Source organism: Hemiscyllium ocellatum, chromosome 35, assembly GCF_020745735.1.
Source record: "Hemiscyllium ocellatum isolate sHemOce1 chromosome 35, sHemOce1.pat.X.cur, whole genome shotgun sequence".
NCBI classification, from domain to species: Eukaryota; Metazoa; Chordata; class Chondrichthyes; order Orectolobiformes; family Hemiscylliidae; genus Hemiscyllium; species Hemiscyllium ocellatum.
In genome coordinates, this window is record NC_083435.1 from 27,005,469 (window position 1) to 27,028,784 (window position 23,316).

The following is a 23,316-nucleotide window of genomic DNA, read 5'->3' on the forward strand; positions in this document are numbered from 1 at the left end:
CCGAGGTATAAATTAAAAGTGCAGGAAGATGAATCTAGAACTGTATATCTCACTAGTTCTGCAGCAAGTTGCGTAGTATTTCCCATTTTGATCATCTCCTTACAGGAAGTATGTCATGTCAGTAAGGTAAATGCACGGCAAATATGTCAGGGTACTGACAGAACCAAAAGAAAGTTGGTGAATAGAGGCAAGATTAGATGAATTGGGATTTTTCAGTTTGGAAGAGACAGTGATTGCAATGTTTTGATTGAGATGTTGAAAATTCAACATTGAATTAACATCAAGACACAAATCCTTTTGGCACAATTATACAATATCAGAGCACATTTATAAAGTGATTGTTAGAAAGATCACAATGGCTGACTGGTATTCTCTAGTGCATGTCTGAAGACAGAAAAATTGCAAAAATATGATTTAGGAGGAGGAGGAAGCCATTGCGCCAGGCAAAATTGCTCTGCCATTCAATAAGTCCATGGCTGATCCTTGTATCAAGTTTATAAATTCATTGATAAACGTTTACATTTTTCCTTAATTATAATTTATGCATTTTGAAAATACAAAGTATTCAAGTTCTCTAATGCCTCATCAGAAGATGAGTTCCAAATACCCATGTCGCTCGAAGAGAGAACTAAAATCACTTCATGTCTGTATTCAATGAGTGATCCTAATTTTTCAACAAAGATCTTTAGCTAAGGAGTCTTACATAAAACATTGTCTGTGCATCAATCCTGTTAAGAAGCTTCAGGACTTTAATGAAAATGAAAACAAGAAATGATGTAAACGCTCAACAGTTCTGGTCATTTTTGTGAATATTGGAACTGAGACAACGTTTTGAGCCTGAAATATTTTTCTTCAGAACTGAAAATAATTTTAAAAATCTGCTTTTTATACTTTAGACAGAGCGGGGGGTGGGGGGGGGGGGGTGGTGGTGGAGGGACCGCGAGTGCTACAGGATGCAATGTACTGCCTTCCCCCTCGGGACGCATTGGTCCAATGAACTTCCAAGAACTGCCTCATTCATTCATAAGCAATGCTGTACTCCATACTTCAGATGCGGTATGACAAAGCTGCTCCTTGAACAAGGTTACGCAGTCTTTGCCCTTTTTTTTCAGCCATTTTGTGATTGACACTGACTCCGAAAAGTTTTAGGGTTTTAGGGCCAATTTGATAATAATTAACACATACTGCCTCAGGCAGATGCTTTTACTTTTAAAAACGAAATAATTGTACAATGAAAGGGGAATGGCTTCTCCCAGCTCAGAATTTCTGTGGTCTGGTTTAGTTTTAACGGTGTGGAAAAAAACCCTGCTGATCAGAGGTTCAGGCTGGTGCACGTTCTCTCTGTCTTCTTTCGTGTAAGAGCCGGAGTATGATTTTACCTTTTGTGTCAAGAGGTGTTTATGGGGATTGTTTAAAGTATTTGGAACAGCATCATTAAATTGAGATGATCTGTTGGGTTTTCAGATAGCTAAGGTTATTCTGTATTCATTGCTGTGTTTCATTTAGTAATCTTTTAGATAAATTATATTTTGATTAAAATTAACTGGTTTGACCAACTTATTCTTTCCTGGAATATCCACTGCATACCTGCTTAAAACAACTCGTAAAGTTTAGGTGTGCGCTAACGTTTTGAGACAGTTTAAAGACCTGGCCTGTTTCATAACAGATATTACGCCAAGACTTTGTAGAGCGGAAGGTTAATCTCCCAATTTTACATCCCATTCATGTCATCATCAATTGCAACTTTGGTAGCTTCCCCAATTCGTTTTTGGACCTGCAGAGTAACATTGGCCATTCCAACACGAGATACCCAAATGCCACTAAACATCAGAAGTCTGTTGCCAACTTCTCCGCTTTTAGATAATATTCTTCATGTTTTCTTCATGGCAAAATACACAAAGTCAATTTTCCTGATCAGAGGCAGCTTGTCAGAATGGAAATTGTATAGATCCTGCTAAATAATTGGCAAGCATCATGAGCTGGTGCAGTCAGAATAGCAGTGAAGCAGTACTGGAAAAGTGTCGGACCTCAGCACGGCAGGGAAACAGTGTGGAAAATGCGTCGTGCGGTCAGTATGGCATTGAAGCAGCGTGGAAACCACTCTCTGCACTGGGAATCACAGCAAAACAGTCTCAAAATAGTTTCCCATGGTGACTATCGCAGTGAAGGAGTCTCGAGGCAGTTTTCTGCTGTGCTGCTCACATTGATGTATTCTTAAAAGTATGTCAAAAAGTGATACCCTGCAAGGGGAAGCAAATAATTGAGAAAGTAAGGTCGGGTGAGTATTTTTACTGTTTCATTGCTTGCAGGTTGTGAAGTATTTATTTTGAATTTAGTTTGTCAGAACAGTAGTGTGGAGATCTGAAGAAGGAGGACTCGAGAGTAATTGGTACTGTTTGCTTTCCAGGACAAATAAAGGGATAAGTCATGGAAAGTGAGGTCAATACACGAGTATACTCTGTATACGCCATATGGAAATTGGGCATAGTTCAATAGCTGGGTGTCGAAAATTATACAGACCGTATTTTCAGTTGCAGGTCCTCGAAGACCGAGATTCAGAGCTGGGACAGTGTTTGAGGACATTATGGAGCATCGCTGAGTTCTAAAAGTATGTTGGATAGTGCCTTCAGTGAGGTGGCAACTCCGTAAACTAAGACGCCAGGCAGGGTGGGAGGAGAGTCAGGCAGCTCAGGAGTCCCCTGTGGCCGTTCCCTTTCAAAGTCTTGATTTCAGTTTAGTTCAGCAAACTATTTGAGTGCAATGGCTAACGACAAAGGTCTGTGTTACTCTGAGTTGCTCGCTTGTGAGATGATTCTACCATATCATTAATAGGGTGCTTAACCAATAGATTAATTGTGTACTGGTAATGGACTATACTCGAGTAAAAAGTGAAGTCCGCAGATGCTGGGGATCAAAGCTGAAAATGTGTTGCTGGTTAAAGCACAGCAGGTCAGGCAGCATCCAAGGAACAGGAAATTCGACATCAGGATGAAGGGCTCTGGCCTGAAATATCGAATTTCCTGTTTCTTGGATGCTACCTGACCTGCTGTGCTTTAACCAGCAACACATTTTCAGCTAATGGACTATACTGACAATCATGTAATTTGCATTAAATCTTCACCATGGTAGATCGTGGAAAATCAAATCATTTAAATGTTGAACTCACGATGATATCGACGAAATTGCCTTTGATCATTATAAAAGGTATTTGGTTCATGAATATATTTCAAAGAAGGAAATCTGATGTCCTTCGTTCGAGTGCGATCTACTGTGCTGTGTTTAACATCTAAACACCTTCTGAAATTTCATTACAAGTGATTTCATTCAAGAACATTTAGGGTAGGGTAAGAAATGATTACCTTGCCACATGCAGTAAAATAAAATGGATAGTTAGAATATTTGTCATGGGCTACCGGACGTATCAAAAGTGCTTCAGATCCAATTAGCATATTTTAAATGACACATCCTTTGTAAAAGAAAAATAAGCAGCGTGTTTGTGCAGAGCTCACTCCCACACACAAAAAAGTGGTAATGGTCGAGTATCTAATCCTGGCAATTTGATCTTGCCCAAGAAGAAAAATAAATAGCCAGATCTTCATTGACATAATGGCATCAAAACTTTTGCCTCATTATGGGAGGTCAACAAAATCCTCATTTTGCTATATCATCTAAAAGAATTATCCTCAACAGTGTAACTCACTTTTGCGTTGCCCTACCAAATCGGCAGAAATTTCTCTCAACTCAGTTTATACAGCAGTTCATTGCTGCTGTCTCATTCTTACTGGAACAATAGTGCAACAATGCATAAGCATTCACCCTCTTATATTGCACAGTTTTTTTCAGCCCTAACTCCAGGACATACATTATTCTTTCAGAACTTCCCCACAAACAGTGTAACACCCCTGTACTGCTCTTTCTGCTGACGCTCTGACAGTGCAAAATTTCCCCCAATTCTTAAAAGGATGGGCGTAACATGTTCTAACGTGTTGCATTGCGGTTTGCTCACCAACACCAGTTCTTGAGTCAGCAAATGTAAGTTTTGAAACATCTGCTGAAAGATCGGGTAGAGTATAACAAGAAATTATTGGTAGAAAAATTGACAAAATAAATGCATCACTTTTCTTAAATATCGCATTCATAACGAACATGGATAACAAACAGGATTGAATTTATCTGGTTTACCTTAATAACATTGTCTCCACGGTATGACAACATGAGAATGATTATTTTGGGTACTTCCTTTAGTCAGCTGTGAACGAGCTGTGACAAATTTGACATAAATGTTAGTAAAGAGGACTTCACAGGGTTGGTGCACTGTGTGTGCCATTGTATTACGATTGCTTCAGTTGATTTGCGTGTTCTATTCATTTTTTTAACCTTACATCAATCTCGTATTTTGCTAATAAAAGTTGACTGTGTCTGCTATTGCAGAGCGCAGTAAAGAATCAAAGATATTGCTGATTATATGGATTTATGTGCAGGTCAGGCCAGAAATGAACAACTGACTAAATTCTGTAAAATTCTTCAGTGAAACAGGCAGCTTTTTTGTGATAAATGATAATATTTGTTTCAAATTAACTTTTAGATCCAGAATTGCACAAACTTATACGGGATTGCAGGGATTTATTAATGCAAAGAATGTGGGTGCTTTAAGAAAATGCGTGTCAGGATATTTTCTACTATTTGAAAGATAGAAATGCCTCGATGCTTTCTACAACACGATTTATCTTCTTTGTTGTAGATAATTACAATAGACAAATTACTACATTCAGGTGGAGAGGAGCCATTTGACCTCTGAATATCATATGGTTATGGTATGCAGACTTGATATCAGAATTAAATTTGAGTAGACAAAATTGAGGACTGCAGATGCTGGAAACCAGAGTTTAGATTAGAGTGGTGCTGGTAAATCACAGCATGTCAGGCAGCACCCGAGGAGCAGGAAAATCGACGTTTCCCTGGAGGCAGGGAGGTTCCAGAGTAGAGAGATAAATGGGGGTGAGGATGGGGGTTGGGGGCTGGGCAGAATGTAGCAAAGAGTACAATAGGTGAATGGGCATGGGGATTGGGGTGATAGGTTAGAGAAGAGGGTGGAGGAAGTTAGCAAAGAGTACAATGGGTGGGTGGAGGTGGGGATGAAGGCAATAGGTCATAGGGGAGGGTGGAGCAGATTGGTGGGAAGACATATTGGCTGTTAGGACAGGTCATGTGGACAGTGCTGAGCAGGAATATCACCAATAAATTTGAGTGCCTCAGCTGGAATATCATTAACTCTGCAGGCTTTGTTTTTGTTTCATTTGATTTTCAAACTTTTGTATTTATTGCACTGGTTGCAGCTCACCCGTGATTTCTACAGTGTTGTAATAGTTCGGGGCAAGTCTGCAGTGAACGACCATCGACGTTACATTCATGTTTGAGGAGCTGTTGAAAATGTTCTCTTCAGCTTTGATACATGGAACTTTTAAGTATAGAAAAGAAACTTCATTCATTGAATCGAAATCATTTTGTGCATTCAATATTGTTGACTGAAAAAAAAACAATTTGCATGTCTTGCAATGCTAAAAAAACAGCACACACATACAAGAAGACGGCAGACAAGGGCATTAAAGCTCATGTAAAATCTGCTCCATCTATATGAAAAGAAAATATGGTGAAAAGCAGAGATAGCCCTCAAAGTATGTTATCTGAAACCAGGGGATATACCAAAATTTTGCATTCCATCTGTGTATTAACGGTTGAGGAGGAGGTCAACACAACTGGTACTGAAAACACGCTATTTATGAATAGCGGTATAGTTGAAATAAAATTTACATCTGTCAGACCACAGCAATAGAAAACTCAATGGCACTAAAATGTTGCAGATCCCAACATTTTGGATTATTTGACTCAGAGGCATTTAATTATGTCGCTGAGTCCATTTGAGTTGTTAGCCTGAGTTTATAAACGGGTCCTTCCAACTGGAATGCTGTGTTCTCACCAACCTTCGGAAGGATATGGGGTCTTTATCAGGATACAGAGCACATTTACCATAAGACGATCAGAGTTAAGCGAATTAAGATGAAAGGTTATCTTTGGGATAACACAGCTATTCTTGTGAAGAAGTTATGTTTGAGATTAGATTTGATGGAAGTGTAAATGATTATAATATGTCCACTTAAGATATTAATATAGAATGCCTGTTTCCATTAGCTGCTGTTGCAAGGTTTAGGGGACCACCACTTGAAAGCACTGGACAAAGGATGTGGGTAAGTAGGTGGGGGATATTGAAGAGAGGATGATTCTTTTTATGCAGATGAAATGGCCTGGAACTTAATGATTCTGTCTGATACCCGGAGAATCAGAGACACGAATGATTTTAAAAGAATATGCAGTTGAGTGAAATAAACCTGCAGATCTTCAAGAACACAATCTTGCAATATAATTGAGTAGATTTCTCAAATGTCCGCTTATTTGAATGGAACATGAATAACCTTCTTAACGTGCTGCTGAAGGTCTTCAACATTCCAAAAATTCAAAAAAAGTGAGGGACAGAAGTATTTGGTACAAATGTGCTGTCAAGAAACTAATAGCCTAAAACTAAGGTCAGCTTGAATGTAAGTTTAAATTGATCGAATAGGCCAGAAAATATTGTCATAGACAAGTATATTCTCTTTTTTTCTTCTGTGAACAAGCATGTCCTGCATGAACAATGGATTTCCTTCCTGATGTATTGTATTGTAAGTTCGATGGTAGAATGTATAAAAGCGTTTGAAAAACTGGCTTGTACTAGATTAGAAAATACTGAGGTAATGGAATCCAAAGGGCCGGGCAATCACAAAGAAATGCACATGCACTATCGAAAGTTGCTCGCATTACATACCTATGTCAATGACCTTATGACCTTATGTCTATATAGTGATCTGTAAGACATATCGTTCGAAATGGGAGGCCAAGGAGACAGAATTTGATCGATATTAAGAATAAGAAAGATTGTCTCAGTGTGTTTGCTGCAGTGAAGAAAGGGAATAACTTAAGCAGACAAAAAGAATAAAGAAGCATTTTACAGAAATGGCTGGAAAATCTCAGCGCATCTGTCAGCCTCTGTGGAGGGAAATCATCGTAAGATTTTGAGTTCAGTGACCTTCTTACTAACTCATGGGACTTTTCTCATGGTACATTGAAAAGGGGCACAGTTTGAAAATAATAATCACAGAGTGCTATGACACAGAATGAGGGCATTCAATCTATTGTGAATGCCCAAAATCTCAGAGTGAAACTCTATTTAACTAATCACTCAGTGACCTCTTGATAGACTTGATTGAAAATGGCTCCATGTATTTCCGGGTATTGTGTTCGAGGTTCAAGTGCCTGCTTGCGAAACTTTTTTTCTCTCGCTTCCCGTGTGCATCCTTTTGCAAAACGTTTGAAATCAGTAACTTCCTGCACTTAATCCTTTCACGACTGGGAACAACGTGCCGTGGCTACTTTATCCAGCTACTTGGTTATGTTGCAACTTCTACAAAATATGCTCTTGGCCTTTCCTCTCTCCAAGTATTCAAGATAATAAGAATGATGAAAAAGCGAATCTATTTCAGTTGTTTAAGACTCCAGAACTCATTAACATAGACTATAAACTGGAGTCAGAACTTTCAGAGAAAAGCTGCGAAAGTGCTTGTTACGGTAAGTCACTGCGTAGTACGTTTGATGTGGCTACTTACTAAAAAATCTGGCAGACAATCAAATAGTGAAACCATGATTTAAATCTGATTGCACTTGCAGCCAAAGTAAGATCCGTCAAGTTTGCAAGTTTAGCGTCAAAACCCAGCTTCGCTATTAACCAATTCATGATGGAATTTGGCTACAATTCCATGCAAGTTTGTTTGTTTCTACAAATCTCCAAATTTCGATCCTGGTCCAGTATTATTCTTCGAACATCTGCTGCTGAATTTTTCTGGCATTGAAAATTTATACTGATTTTTGTCTTTCAATTTTATGGTGTGATATTATTGAAGATTTTGATATTCATTCATCCAAAATATTGAATACCGTTTCAGAGTTCTTGCTTTTGATTCTGGCATAAATTTGGCTTAGACCCATCATAGCTTATTTTAGACAATTTTATTGCTGCTTCCCTCGTGCGTCACAATTAATCTTTGCTGATGCATTCAGTTCATTCGCAGTTATTAAGTTCTGAATTCCTCAAGATCACAGATTATTGACTGAAGTATGACAGAGTTTGGATGTTGCAAGTAAAAATCATCAATTCATTATTGCAAATTTAACTCTGCTGATTTTTGCCTATTCAGGTACCAGGAAGCGTTTGAAAAAAAATTGCAAAGAGTAAAGCAGCAGATCAGCATTGATTGAAGAGATCTGAGCGACTGATCAACCACTTCCTGTTGCTCTGTTCCCTGTCCTGCCAAGATATTTAAAATGAAAGAAGGAAAGTTTAAGGGAGATGTGTGAAGGAAGTTTTTCATGCAGAGAGTGAGAAGAACCTATAAGAAAATGCCAGATGAGATGATGGAAGGGGGCACGTTGGAGACATTAAGAGGCATCTAGTTGGTTACATGAACAAGGAGGGGTTAGAAGGATATGGACTGAATAAGGAAGGTTTGTTATTTTCGTTTAGTTAGGGCTTGATGATTAGCATAAACAAGGAGGGACGAAGGGGCTGTTCCTGTCTTATATTTCTCTTTGCTAATTTTGCTCTTACGCTAAAAAAAGACTTTGCACTTGTGAACGCAATTTTCTTTCCTCTTTTCCAGCAGGTACTTTCAATTCATTACATTAAAGGTGAAATTTCACTATTTTGGCAAACTCTTTCGAACACTTTTTTCTTTTTAATAGATTCCCACATATTTTGACACGAGGAATAACTCCACAGATGCTGAGAACATGATTAAAAATTATCTGAGTTAAAAAAAAAACATGTTTTGATAACATTGCAATGTTCAGCTAAGCTGTTTATTTTTTGTGCCTGACTAAATCGAGACTTATCTTTGGGAAGAATAAAATTTAAATAAACCATTATAAATTATAAAGCTTAAATTCTTTGATAAAATTGCAAAATATTTACAAAGTGACATTCGTTTTAACAATTGATATAAAGTTCAAGTGTAATTCCAGCATTTTTGATCAGTTTTCCCGTTTCCCAAAAATAGCAAGTTGACCTTTCTGGACGATGAACAATTCCTTTCTGAAAATACTTTGGTTCACAGCATAAATGGCAGTGCTTGTGCAGGAACTCAGAAGCTGCTGCTTGAATCCCACAGCTTTGAAGTTTTCCAAGGAGTTTAACTAAGGATCTGAAATTAAATTAATATTTAAATCGAAAATTTAAGAAATATGCAAATGCCGTTCTGGAGAAAATTGACGTACATTGCAAAAAATAATAAAATGGACCTTCTCCAATTCTTCATTTCAACTTCGTGTTTTTGCCCATTGCTGTTGTAGATCGGCAGCTTCCTTCCGACATGACGAGCCACTAAAATGTACCTGACTGTAAGAATGAACGTAGATTGCTGGTGCCTCTACACAACCCCGTGGTATGTTGTCAATGGTGATATCAGGAATAAAAAAGATGGCCCATGGAATGCTTTTTTATGTGATGATAAACCAAGTATCAGTTTTCTCAGTGCAGTGTTTTATTCTCAGCTTCTGACAGCAAACAGCTACAAAACTACCAAAGGAAAAGGCAACTGTGAACCAAACCAAAATGTCTACATGCTTTCTGATATGCAATATAGACTGTTTTCACAATCAGCATTCACATTTCGATGAATATTTTAATATGTGCTGAAAATATTCCATAGCAAAATCTCTACTTGACTCACATTCTTTCCAAACGAACTTGTAATTTACTTACACTGGTAAATATAACTTATGAAAACGTTGTTTATATTGTGATTTTCCCTAACGTCTTATTTTGTCACACTTATATTCTTTCATTGACATTACAAAGGATTCTTGAACGTTTTCGTAGAAGTCATGTTGCACAATGCGTAGCAGGCAGGGTTTTTAGCCTGGCCTCATCAAATGCGAACAATGAAGGTGCTACTCAAACGAACAGACTTAACTACACTTCACTACTTCAGCGTAAGCAACTTGACTTTCTCTTCAATTGTACTATTGATATAGCACAACCAATATCCAATGTGCCAAGACCAGAAGAATCGCCAGGATGGTCCTAGTTATGTTCTTTTTTCTTAATGCAGCACCTTTCGCGCTTTTATCATATGTTTTGGTCACATTAATAACGTTATCTGTTGTTCTGTTCTCTTTGTCATTCCAATTCCTGATTTGATACCTGATACTGTTCGGACTTTGATACCACAGACATCATTCTTTTCAAATATACTGAAAATATTTAATGAATGTACCTCCTCCTCTATTTGAACCCAACTAACACGTGATATTTCATTACTTATTGTGTCAGATTTCACTTTGAATGGCAACTTATTAGTATTTGCTGTTGTGCTTTTGTTTTCATTACTTTGCCATTCACTAGACTTGGAGAAATACTGCCTTTACGTAATGCAGATTTATTTTTATAATCCTTCATTCGACTTTTGCTTGCTAACTATATGTGCACATACAAAACAGTTAATATGGTAACTGGGGTATCGAAGGCAACTATGACAGTGTCAAAAGTGACAGGTGGATTTGAGAAGAATTGTACATAACACTCACCCTCTTGAACAATCTGTTCCATTGCAATGAAATATCAGAGGTGAATGGCGGGAGCCCAGAGGATAAAAGACCGTACCCAAGCAGCTGCATCCACCATCCCTGCTACCTCAGTTGCTCTATTCGCTTGGTAGGTAATGGGCTTTGTCCCACGAAAGTAGCGGTCAACGCTAATGATAAGGAGGTTCATGGGAGATGTGTTACTGATAACATAATCTACAGCAAGCAATAAATCACATACCACTTGACCCAAGGGCCCGTATCCATTCACAATCTAAATGGTGTATAGATTCATAGAGAACAAAGCAATGATCGAATTGGCAAAGGTTAACCTGAAGATAAAGTATATGTTAGTAGTTCGTAATTGTCTGTTTACTTTCACAGAAACTATGACCAGAAAGTTTCGATCATGATCACCAAACTTCATGATCCTGCCACAATCACAACGCAGACCCCTTAGAACGTTTTGTAATAACACCTTCCTCCATTGCCAGAGAAATCTGCTAGTTTGCTGAGAAATCGATTGGTCCCCGCTGAATTTGGCGTTAGTCTTCTTAAATACGCAATTATCACGTAGAAGGCATGTACAGAGGAGAAAAGCAAAGGCTTAGGAAACAAATTTCAGATATTCTACAGTTTAAAAATAAAACATTTTTACGAATTAAAATTCAGCTACGAACATTTTTTTAAATTGTTCTCATAAGCTTTAAAGATTTCAAGTTTATATAGTGTTATGTTACATGTGTGTTTCCTCAACGTTCAGTATTTGCATCTCACTTTCAGTCATATGTAGTGCTGAGGTGGACCTAAGAGAGATACTCAAGAAACTTTCAGATAAATGGAAAACTGGCATTTTAAGACAAATGATAATAATCCCGTAATCATCATTTTAATTTTAGTTTTATAGATTATATTTAAGAACTTAATTTACGAATTTTCTTTTTGTGTCATAGGAACGCCGACCCAAAGGAAGTTGACCTGACCTCTTGATTACTAATGAAGAGATTTGATCATATCACCCTTGTCTCCCCCCACCTCAATGTGGAAATGAATGTTGAGTAGGAATGAAAGCATGCATATGTGCACTTTGTATTTATTGTCTGAGGTATAAACTACAAGAGCAGGAAGGTTAAGCTGGAATTGTATAGTTCAGTAGTTTTGCCCCACTTTGAGGACCATGTTTATTTCTGATCACCACATTACAGAAATGATGTCATTGCATTAAGGGCAATAAAGTAGATACATAAAAGGTGCACGAGCAGAAACAGAAAAGGCAATGAAAAGATGCAAGCTGATATGCAATGGGATTTCCCTCTTCAGAAAAGAAAAGTGTGTGCAGTGTTTTGATTGAGATGGTGAAAATTTAACTTTGCATTATCAAGGTATCATTTCTTTGTGGAATGATGCATTAAAACATGACATTTAGAATTTAGAGCTTAGAATCCCTATAATGGGGAAACAGGTTCTTATGCCCAGCGCATCCACACCGAGTCTCCAAACAGTAACCCACCCAGACTCACTCCCTCATTTCTCGACATTTCCCCTGACAAATGGACCTAATACTCCGGGCAACTTAGCATAGGCAATTCACTGAACATGGACATCTTTGGATTGTGGGAGGAAAAATAGGGAGAACGTGCAAACAATTGCCTGAGGCTGGGATCTACCCCGGGTCCCTGGTGCTGTGAGGTCACTGAACCACTCTGCCGCCTCATTTATGAAGTAATAGAAATATCACAAAGGCTAATAAGTATTCTCTGGTGCATTTCTTAATGAACTGAAAGATGCTAAAATATGACTTGGGACAAGAGTAGGTTATTCAGCCTATTAAGCCGATTCTGTAATTTATTAATAGAATGGCTAATCCTTTTATAACCTCAGTTCTGGATGCCTGTCTGCCATTGATAAGTTTTCCATCCTTGCTTCACAAGAATAAATGTGCTTTGACATTAAAGGCGTTGAAGTTTTCTGCTCCTACGCCTCATCATGAAATGTGTTTGGGAACGTCACGCCCCTTGCAGAGAAAACTAAAATTACTTCATCTCTGTATTCCATGTGTGATCCATAATTTTTCAACACTGATCTTTAGCTCAGCATTCTTACGTCAAATAAAACAATTCTGTGTACATCTGTCTGTCAGGAACACATAGGAACTTAACTAAAAACAAAATACTGCTGATGCTGTAATTCTGAAACTAAACAAAAACAGAAAGTGCAGGAAAACCTCAACGGTTCTGGCCACAGCTGTGGACATTGAAACAAAGTTATTGTTTTGTGCCCGATATGATTTTTCTTCAGGACTGAATGTAGTTGAAAGTTCTGTTTTCTTCTACTTGTGCCAGGGGTAGAAGAGGTGCAGGTGGGCCACATTGTAAGGGTTCTTACAGCCAAATATAAAACGCGGTTATTCATGATCATCAAGGAAAATGGAGATGCAGAAAGTATGCAAGAAAGGTCTTGCAATGAGTAAATTGGTTCACTGTGTGAAAAGCAAAGTGAAGAAGACACAAGACACATGATTGGGTGCATATGTGAGTTTTTGTGGAAACACAGCAAGAAAAGTTTGCAAAAACAATTACCAATAAGAGAACTAGGCATATGAGAGACAAAGACAGAACAAGTGAAACATCACGCCTGAACAATAGGGAGATCAACTTAGTCAATAGTGATATAGAAAGGGAGATGAAGACTGAGAAACAGAGGAAGCTCAAGCGATATATCTGCGAATAAAGTCCTGCAATTAACATTGCAGTGAAGTCATCTGTGAATACTGTCCTGCAGTCAGCACCACTGGGAAGGAATCAAGGAAAAGCTTCCTGCAGTGTGTATCATCGCAACGTACTCAATGAAGGGTGTTCCGCTGCTAAGCTGTTTCCAAAGGGTACCTCACAGCATTACAGTGAACAATACTGGGAAAAAAAATCTGTAGTCAGTTTCGCTGAAAAGCAGTCACGGAAGTGTGTCCTGCAGTGAGCATCATAGTGAATCAGTCGAGGAACAACTTTCTGCATTGAACATCACACTGTAACAACCGGGGACAACGCCCTGCAGTGAAAGTCACAGCAAAGTGCTCGAAAAAATGTGTGAATAAGTAACGCCATACAAGAAAAAGCAATGTATGGTAGGTTGAGTATTTATGGTATTTTCATCACTTGTAGCTTGCATGATATTTATTCTGAGTTTACAGTTCGTCACAGCAAGAGTGCAGAGATGAAGAGCAAACGATCCCAAGAGTTATTGAAGTTATTTGATTTTAAGGGCAAAGTAAGGTTTTGACCTGAAGAGGCAATAATAGAAGGCCCTGCTCAGCTCCTCCTAATCAATATGGAAAATCAGGCACGGTTCCAGTGATGGGGATTGGACATATGGCCGGAAGTATGTCCAGCTGTAGCTCCTCCTCGCACAACTTTCAGAGCTGGAGCAGCTTTCGAAACAATGTGGCACATTACTGATTTTGAGCATATCGTGGACAGTGCCTGGAGAGAGGTGGTCATTCTGCAGGCTGAAACGCCAGCAGTCTGGGTTGGACATTTGACAGGCAGTACAGACACCCGCTGTGGCTGGTCCGCTGCAAATTCCAAATCTCACAGGCCAGTTCAGCCTTTTAGCCGAATGTAGTGGTCCACAGAAAGACGCTGGAAAATTCTGAGTTGTTTTCTTATGGCGTAATTCTATCATAGTATTGACAGGCCGTCTTACCCCAGTGTAAAATAAAATGGTGAACTGATAATAGATTTGTTTATGAACCTAGGAGTGCCAGACTATAAGGCCATAAGACCATAAGACACAGGAGTGGAAGTCAGGCCATTCGGCCCATCAAGTCCACTCTGCCATTCAATCATGGCTGATGGGCATTTCAACTCCACTTACCTGCATTTTCCCTGTAGCCCTTAATTCCTTCTGACATCAAGAATTTATCAATTTCTGCCTTGAAGACATTCAGCATCCCGGCCTCCACTGCACTCTGCGACAGTGAATTCCACCACTCTCTGGCTGAAGAAATGTCTCTGCATTTCTGTTCTGAATTGACCCCCTCTAATTCTAAGCCTGTGTCCACGGGTCCTAGTCTCCTCGCCGAACGGAAACAATTTCTTAGCTCCAACCCTTTCCAAGCCATGTATTATCTTGTACGTTTCTATTAGATCTCCCCTTAATCTTCTAAACTCCAATGAATACAATCCCAAGATCCTCAGCTGTTCCTCGTATGTTAGACCTACCATTCCAGGGATCATCTGTGTGAATCTCTGCTGGACACGCTCCAGTGCTTCTTGAGGTGTGTGTGCCAAAACTGGACACAGTATTCCAAATGGGGCCGAACCAGAGCTTTATTAAGTCTCAATAGCACAACAACTTTTATATTCCAACCCTCTTGAGATAAATGACAGCATTGCATTCGCTTTCTTAATCACGGACTCAACCAGCATGTTTAGATTAGATTAGATTAGATTAGACTTACAGTGTGGAAACAGGCCCTTCGGCCCAACAAGTCCACACCGACCCGCCGAAGCGAAACCCACCCATACCCCTACATTACCCCTTACCTAACACTACGGGCAATTTAGCATGGCCAATTCACCTGACCCGCACATCTTTGGACTGTGGGAGGAAACCGGAGCACCCGGAGGAAGCCCACGCAGACACGGGGAGAACGTGCAAACTCCACACAGTCAGTCGCCTGAGTCGGGAATTGAACCCGGGTCTTCAGGCGCTGTGAGGCAGCAGTGCTAACCACTGTGCCACCGTGCCGCCCATAATCTTTAGAGAATCCTCGACTAGCACTCCCATATCCCTTTGTACTTTGGCTTTATGAATTTTCTCACCGTTTAGAAAGTAGTCCATGCTTGTATTCTTTTTTCCAAAGTGCAAGACCTCGCATTTGCTCACATTGAATTCCATCAGCCATTTCCTGGACCACTCTCCCAAACTGTCTAGATCCTTCTGCAGCCTCCCCGCTTCCTCAGTACTACCTGCTTGTCCACCTAACTTCGTATCATTGGCAAACCTCGCTAGAATGCTCCCATCCCTTCATCCAGATCATTAATATACAACGTGAACAGCTTCAGCCCCAACACTGAACCCTGCAGGACACCACTTGTCACTGGCTGCCATTCCGAAAAAAAACCCTTTTATCCCAACTCTCTGCCTTCTGTCAGACAGCCAACCCTCAATCCATACCAGCAGTTCACATCGAACACCATGAGCCCTCACCTTGCTCAGCAACCTCTCGTGTGGCACCTTATCAAATTCCTTTTTGAAGTCTAGATAGACCACATCCACTGGGTTTCCCTGGTCTAACCTACTTGTCACCTCTTCAAAGAATTCCAACAGGTTTGTCACGCACGACCTCCGCTTACTAAATCCATGATTTGGAGATGCCGGTGTTGGACTGGGGTGTACAAAGTTAAAAATCACACAACACCAGGTTGTACTCCAACAGGTTTAATTGGAAGCACACTAGCTTTCGGAGCGACACTCCTTCGTCAGGTGATTGTGGAGGGCTCGAACGTAACCCAGAATTTATAGCAAAAATTTGCAGTATGATGTAACAGAAATTATACATTGAAAGTTTTCAGTTACATCACACTGCAATTCTTTGCTATAAATTCTGTGTTACGATCAAGCCCTCCACAATCACCTGACGAAGGCACGTCGCTCCGAAAGCTAGTGTGCTTCCAATTAATCCTGCTGGACTATAACCTGTTGTTGTGTGATTTTTAACTTACTACATCCATGTTGACTTGTTCTAATCCGACCCTGCTCTTCCAAGAATTTAGAAACCTCATCCTTACTGATGGATTCTAGAGTTTTACCAACAACCGAGGTTAGGCTAGTTGGCCTATAATTTTTCATCTTTTGTCTTGATCCTTTCTTGAACATGGGTGTTACAACAGCGCTCTTCCAATCATCCGCGACTTTCCCTGACTCCAGTGAGTTTTGAAAGATCTCAACCAATGCCTCCGCTATTCCCTCAGCCACCTCCCTCAGAACTCTAGGATGTAGCCCATCGGGGCCAGGAGATTTATCAATTTTAAGACCTTTCAGCTTTTCTAGCACTTTCTCTTTTGTAATGGAAACCATACTCAACTCAGCCCCCTGACTTCCTTTAATTGTTGGGATATTACTCTTGTCTTCCACTGTGAAGACTGATGCAAAATACTTATTAAGTTCTCTAGCTATTTCCTTATCTCCCATCACTAGACTTGCAGCATCAGTTTGAAGTGGCCCAATCTCTACTTTTGCCTGTCGTTTGCTTCTTATGTATTGAAAGAAACTTTTACTATCATTTCTAATATTACTGGCTAGCCTACCTTCATATTTGATCCTCTCCTTCCTTATTTCTCTCTTTGTTATCCTCTGTTTGTTTTTGTAGTCTTCCCTATTTTCTGATTTCCCTGTGCTCTGGGCCACTTTATAGGATCTCTCTTTTTCTTTAATACGTTTCCTGACGTCTTTTTTCAGCCACGGCTATCTAATCCCTCCCCGGATAATCTTTCTTTTCTTGGGGATGAACATCTGTACAGTGTCCTCAATTATACCCACAAACTCCTGCCAGTTTTGCTCTACTGTCTTTTCCACTAGGCTCTGCTTCCAGTCTATTTTCGTCAGTTCCTCTCTCATGCCCTCATAATTACCTTTATTTAACTGTAACTCCATTATATCCGATTTTGCCTTCTCTCTTTCAAACTGCAGACTGAACTCTACCATATTATGATCGCTGCTTCCTAAGTGTTCCCTACTTTAAGATTTTTTAAAAAGTCTGGTTCATTACATAGCACTAGGTCCAGGATAACCTGCTCCCTTGTGGGCTCCATGACAAGCTGTTCCAAAAAGCCATCCTGTAAGCATTCCATGAATTCCCTTTCTTTGGATCCACTGGAAACATTACTTACCATTACTTACCACCTGCATATTGAAGTCTCCCATGATCACCATGACCTTGCCTTTCTGACATGTCCTCTCTATTTCCCGGTACATGTTGCACCCCTGGTCCTGACCACTTTTAGGAAGTCTGTACTTAACTCCCATACAGTGTAGAAACAGGCCCTTTGTCCCAACAAGTCTACACTGACCCTTCGAAAATTAAAGAGGGCACATTTGGCAAATTACCAAGCTTTAGCAATTTACCAATTTGGTGTGTGTGCCAAAAGAGAGTTTGGCTGAGTCTCTCTTTGCTGAAAATGTGTTGCTGGAAAAGCGCAGCAGGTCAGGCAGCATTGGGGTCTCACCACTGAGGAAAATCAACTTGACACTTTTGAATGAAGAATCTTGCAAATATTTCATGGAATATTAGGGCTAACCCCTGAGTGGAAATGTGGATATTAGTGGAACCTTCTCCCATTACTTTTTTCATTGTTTTCCACCGTTCATGACTGGATGTGGTTAGGCTTAGTGATGCATTACTTGTGGATGGACATGGGTCTGCACATTACATCTTGCTTACTCTTCATTTTGCTTAAAGTCTTCCTGTTTTGTAGTTTCATTTGGTGGACACTTTTTAGTGAGGAATACCTGATTCGATTTCTGAGATGCAATTGCAAATTTTTCTATGTAACAAAGTTGATCCCATTGCTTGATCCCCTGTTCAGGTTAGAATGTTGTTATATTGGCACATGAGTTACAGATCATAGTAAAGTACATTAATGATGATTATCCATGGGGCCTTATGGACACCCAGTTGTGCGCTGCCTGATTAGTTCACGTGCTGTTGTATCACCACGAGTGGACCCTCATAGTGATACTATCCCTTACAAAAGAATCTGTTGCAAGTATATTGGTGATATCAAGTCAAAATGTGTTCTCTCACTTGTTGAATAAAACACGTGCAAATGTCAGAATCCTGTCCTTCGATCTTGTCCAGATAGATTCATGTCATTGTTTAAAAACCAACGATTTTGCTGAATCCCAGAATAGGTTATGTTTTGATGTGAATTTTAGTGCACGCTCCAAATGCATTTTAACATGACAGAAGTGATTCCTTTGTGGATGCAGAGATTAGGGTGCTTGTGAATTTCTAATCAGTGGAACGAAGCCTTATTTGCTTCATCTGGTTCTGTGACACTTCATTGATTCGTTGACAATTTTCAAGACTTTCAGGGTAATTTCATCTCGACGAGCAGTCACACTGTGAATTGGGAAGGACTTACCCATTTAAGATTGTGACACTGATTGGAATAGTGGCTGAAAGGTATATTTCCGTGGGACTGATTATTTAAGGTTGTTCCTTAACTGGGCTGCAAGCCAGCTGTCACCATTTTGACGTAAATGCTTGCGGGAAGACGTTGCAGGGTCGGAGGACTATGCACGCCATTGTATTGAAGGTTTCTCGGTCAATTTCTGTAGTCTCTGTGATTTCATTCCTTTTATTGGACTTTAAGTGCTCTGCTGCAACTAGGTGACTTTGTCAGCTACTGTCCAAGGCAATTATAGATTACCGATATTGCTGTGTGCCTAGATGACATGTAAGGCCAACTAAAAATGAACTGAGAAATAGTCAGTTTATTTTTCACGATAATTAACAATGAGTGCAGTTAAGTTTTTTTTTATTTCCAGATTTATACAAACCTAAATGATTATGCATACGTGTCTCTTCATGGGTCATTAAGGTATGGATTGTAAGCTCGTCAGGAAAATATATTCCAGGAGGATTTCTCCTGTCGGAGAGAGGGGAATGCATCGATGGTTTCTGTAGCAAGATTTATCATCTTTCTGGAAGACAATTATGATCGTCATATTCCTGACATCAGCTGGAGAGGAACTCAAATGCCTCCGCAATCCATGTGGTAATGGAATAGATTTTTGCTATCAGGTATAACTTCTGAATACTTCACATGGCATATCATGAGTTCAGCAGCTTGTGTTTTTCGTATTCTTATCGCAGTTTCACAGTTCGTCCTCTGGTGGCAGTTCCTCCACGGTTTCCACTGCATCATACTAGGCTAAAGTCTGAGAGCACTCGCATTGACAATATATTTTTTTTGAAAGTCTGCTGAGAATCTTCTTTCTATCTTTGATCCATGACATTTCTATCCTTAAGAAAAGAAGTTCCATTCTTCCATTCAATTTTGTCCAATTGATTTGGTTGCAGACACGTGTAATGACCGCATAACCTCTTTACATGTCTTCATGGTGAGCCTGCTGCTGGATATAATAAATGCCACACAAAAGCAAATTACAAGAAAGATTGCAACGTGTAATAAAGTCAATATATACTGTTTCAATTATGTTAAGAGGAAGTATGGCCATGAACAGCGAGCGCCTCCATAATATTTCACATGAAAATAGGACATATGCCAACGTATTGCATTACATAAATGTATTTACCGAAGAGAAGTCAGCCAGCATACCAGACGTCCAAAAGGTTGTTACTAAATAGTGATAGAAATAAATAAAAAACAAATTAAATCAGTCAGACCACAGTAATGGAAAAATGAATGGCACAAAAGTGTGATGGGTTCCCCATGAATGGATTGTTTCAATCCGTGATTTCTGCATATATAGCTGAGTCTATTTCAACTGCAATAACACTAATTTTTTTTTTCAGTGTTAACTCAGTTCATAAAATGTCCCTTCAAGCTGAAATTTTCTGCTCAATTCGCCTCAACAACTTTCAGAAGGATTTTGAGGTCTTTCGAGAATAGAGTAGACTTACTGGAATAAATTCAGGTCCAGGGGAATTATGAAAAAAAAGCATCTTTGGAAAACTACTATTATTCTTGCGGAGAAACAGAGTTTGAGGAGACATTTTATGGAAGTGTGCAAGCTTACAATATTTTCAGAAATGATAAATACGGATTGGCTGCTTCCATTGTATGATAGTGCATGAACCCGGGGAACATCATTTGCAAGTACTGTTTAAGTAATGTCAGTTTTGTGATTGGGTGGTAATGAAGCAAGGAAGATTTTTTTTAAGTGGAGAGGCAACAAACTGAAACTAATTGTCTGACTCTGGTACCTTTTGAAATCAGAGATATTAATAATTTCAAAGGGACATTCATTTCGGTGAAATTATCTGCAGGTCTACAAGAACACAGCAATATAACTGATTAGACGTCTCCAAAGTATACACATGCGCATCCTAATTCCACATCATGGATGGCCTTCTTCACATGCTGCTATAGGTCTGTAGCATTGCATTCATTCAAAAAGACGACAGAGGGAAATAGAATAATTGGTCCAACGTATGCTGCCAGGAAACTAACAGTCTACAATTACATATAGCTTGAATACACATCTCAGTTTCCGTTGATCAGAAAGCTAGAAGGCAACTTATATCAGTAGAATGGGATTGAAATTTGCAACAATAATGTTTTTTTATTGTCTGCGTATAAATGTTTCCTGTCTGAGCTATGTTCTTTCTTCCTTGTGTACTGTTCTACGAGGTCAATTGGTGGAACAAAAAGAAGTGCTTTGGAAATTGGCGTGTATGAGATGAGATCATTGAGAGAATGGGATTGAATTAGTGGTACAATGACCAGGAAAAGTGCAAGCACCATTGAAAGTTTTTCCCGTAAACAGCTACGGTAGGGCTTATGATCTCATGTGTGTGCAGTGATATATAAGCTGAATAGTTCTCAATGCGAAACCAAGAGTACACAATTTAGTGGGTATCAAGTATGAGAAAAGCTGACGTGAAATGTTTGTTATGGGGAAGGAAGAGAAAAGCAAAGTAAATGAAGAACAGCAAAGAAGCAAAGGAGACAAACAGAAAATGTAGGAAAAGTCTCAGTAGGAGATAAATCAGAGTTACAATTTTGGGTACAGTGAACTTTATCAGAAATAACGGGAGTGAGATAATTTTCTTGCAGAAGATGAGTTTGGTGAAGGGTGGAGTATAAATGGGAGGTGGAGATAAAGCCCAAAGAGAGGTGAAAACATTTAGACAGACACTCTACTCAATGCAGTCTACTGTATTCACTACTCATGTTATTGTCTCCTCACACTGGGGAAAGGGCGCGTTGACTGGTTGATTACTTTGCAGAACACCTACGTTTTATCCCCTCAAACATGTCCTGAGCTTCCAGTTGCCTGTCAGTTCAACATATAACCGTATTACCGAGCCAGTTGTGCTGCAGAAAGCTCAGTGCAATCTGGAAAAACAGTACATTATTTTCTTCTTGGGAACTCTGCAGCCTTTCGGACTCAATATTGAGTTCAGGAACTTTATGGCTCATGTCACGTCGTCCCATGTCCTGACCGCAGACTCCACATACCAGACTTTGTCATCACGTGGGCTGCTAATACACTCCACATTGTGAGTTGCTTGTCATCACCATTATTAACCATTCATTTCTCAGGCTGACCTTTACACTGTCCTTTTTCTGTACAACTTAATAAATCACTAAACTCATTAACTATGATTTCAGTCCACAGATGCCGCAAGACCCATCGAATATTTGCAAGAATTTCTTTTTCCGATTTCCAACATCCACCGTTCTTTTATTGATTTTTGTTTGTTTCCACAAGTAGGGAAACGGGTTACTCTGCAAGGTAATAACAATATGCTCTGCAGAAAGTGTATGGGTCAGTTGCTCTTAAATTGCTGAAATTTATCTTAGTGCCTTCATCAGAAAAAAAGCTTCGACATCAATGAACTTTATTGTAGAACTATACATCGCTATCAGTAAAAGAGTTAAATGCTTGAAAATGTGTTAAGACATAGCTTTAATAACGTTTAGCTAGATATCTATGGATAACCAGGTGCATGAAATTCCAGAAATCATTTGATAAGATGCCTCATAAGTGGCCGTTGGCTGCTCTTAAGACTCCTGCAATTGGCAAAACATTTGGCATAAAAATGCCATTTGACAGATATATGGAAGCAGCAATTACGTGAAATTAAACGATGTGATATGTAGTATCACGACAATTTACTGTGCTAATTAATTACCTGGGCGGTGGGATTGAAAAATAATCTCAAGGTATAAAGTTTTAAAAACATCTGCAAATTGTTAGGTGTGTCGATCTCCATTGAAAGATCTACTAAAGCTGTTTGTGAAATGTACAAAACCATAAAAGAAGTGAACTTCAATGCTGGTAACTATTTTTAAAAAAGAGGATTAAACAGAGCATATTGTAATTCTAATTTTTCTCAGAATAATGGAGGTTCTCAGACTGGTGGCATCCAAATATATAAATTATCAAGATGTGAAGTAAAGGTAAAGATGATAATCAAAGCATTCAGATGGAAAACTGCCTCATATCTGAAGCTGTGGAATACAATAATGCTCCTGTATAAATTGTTGGCCAGAAGACACTTGCAGTACCATGGGAATTTATGTGCACGATACATTATCTTAAATGTATTGACCTTGCAGTTAGGGATGCCTCTATTTTCTAGATTAGCAACTGAGCTCCGGGGTTCACGTTATTAAAAGAGATTAATAAGATCGTGCGTATTATATGGAGTTGAGAATGCAAATGTTAATGTTTTGCAAGTCACAAGGGAGATTTAATGGAAGTGCACATGTTTGCAACATCCATACATGGAAAATGCAGCTTGGTACTTTCAATTTTCCCATGGTACATGGAATGGCGAACCCAGTTTTAAATTAATAATCACAGTGTGGTATGACACGGACTGAGAGCATTCAATCATTGTGTTTCTCCAAGCTCTCAGAGTGAACATCTATTTAAATAATCAACCACTTG

At 39.3% G+C, this 23,316-nt stretch overlaps 1 pseudogene; it reads right to left on the reverse strand.

Annotated features, from left to right (window-relative positions):
- Window positions 1-10,561: 10,561 nt before the first annotated feature.
- Window positions 10,562-21,854, reverse strand: LOC132832580 (muscarinic acetylcholine receptor M4-like; annotated as a pseudogene).
- Between the last annotated feature and the right edge of the window lie 1,462 nt (window positions 21,855-23,316).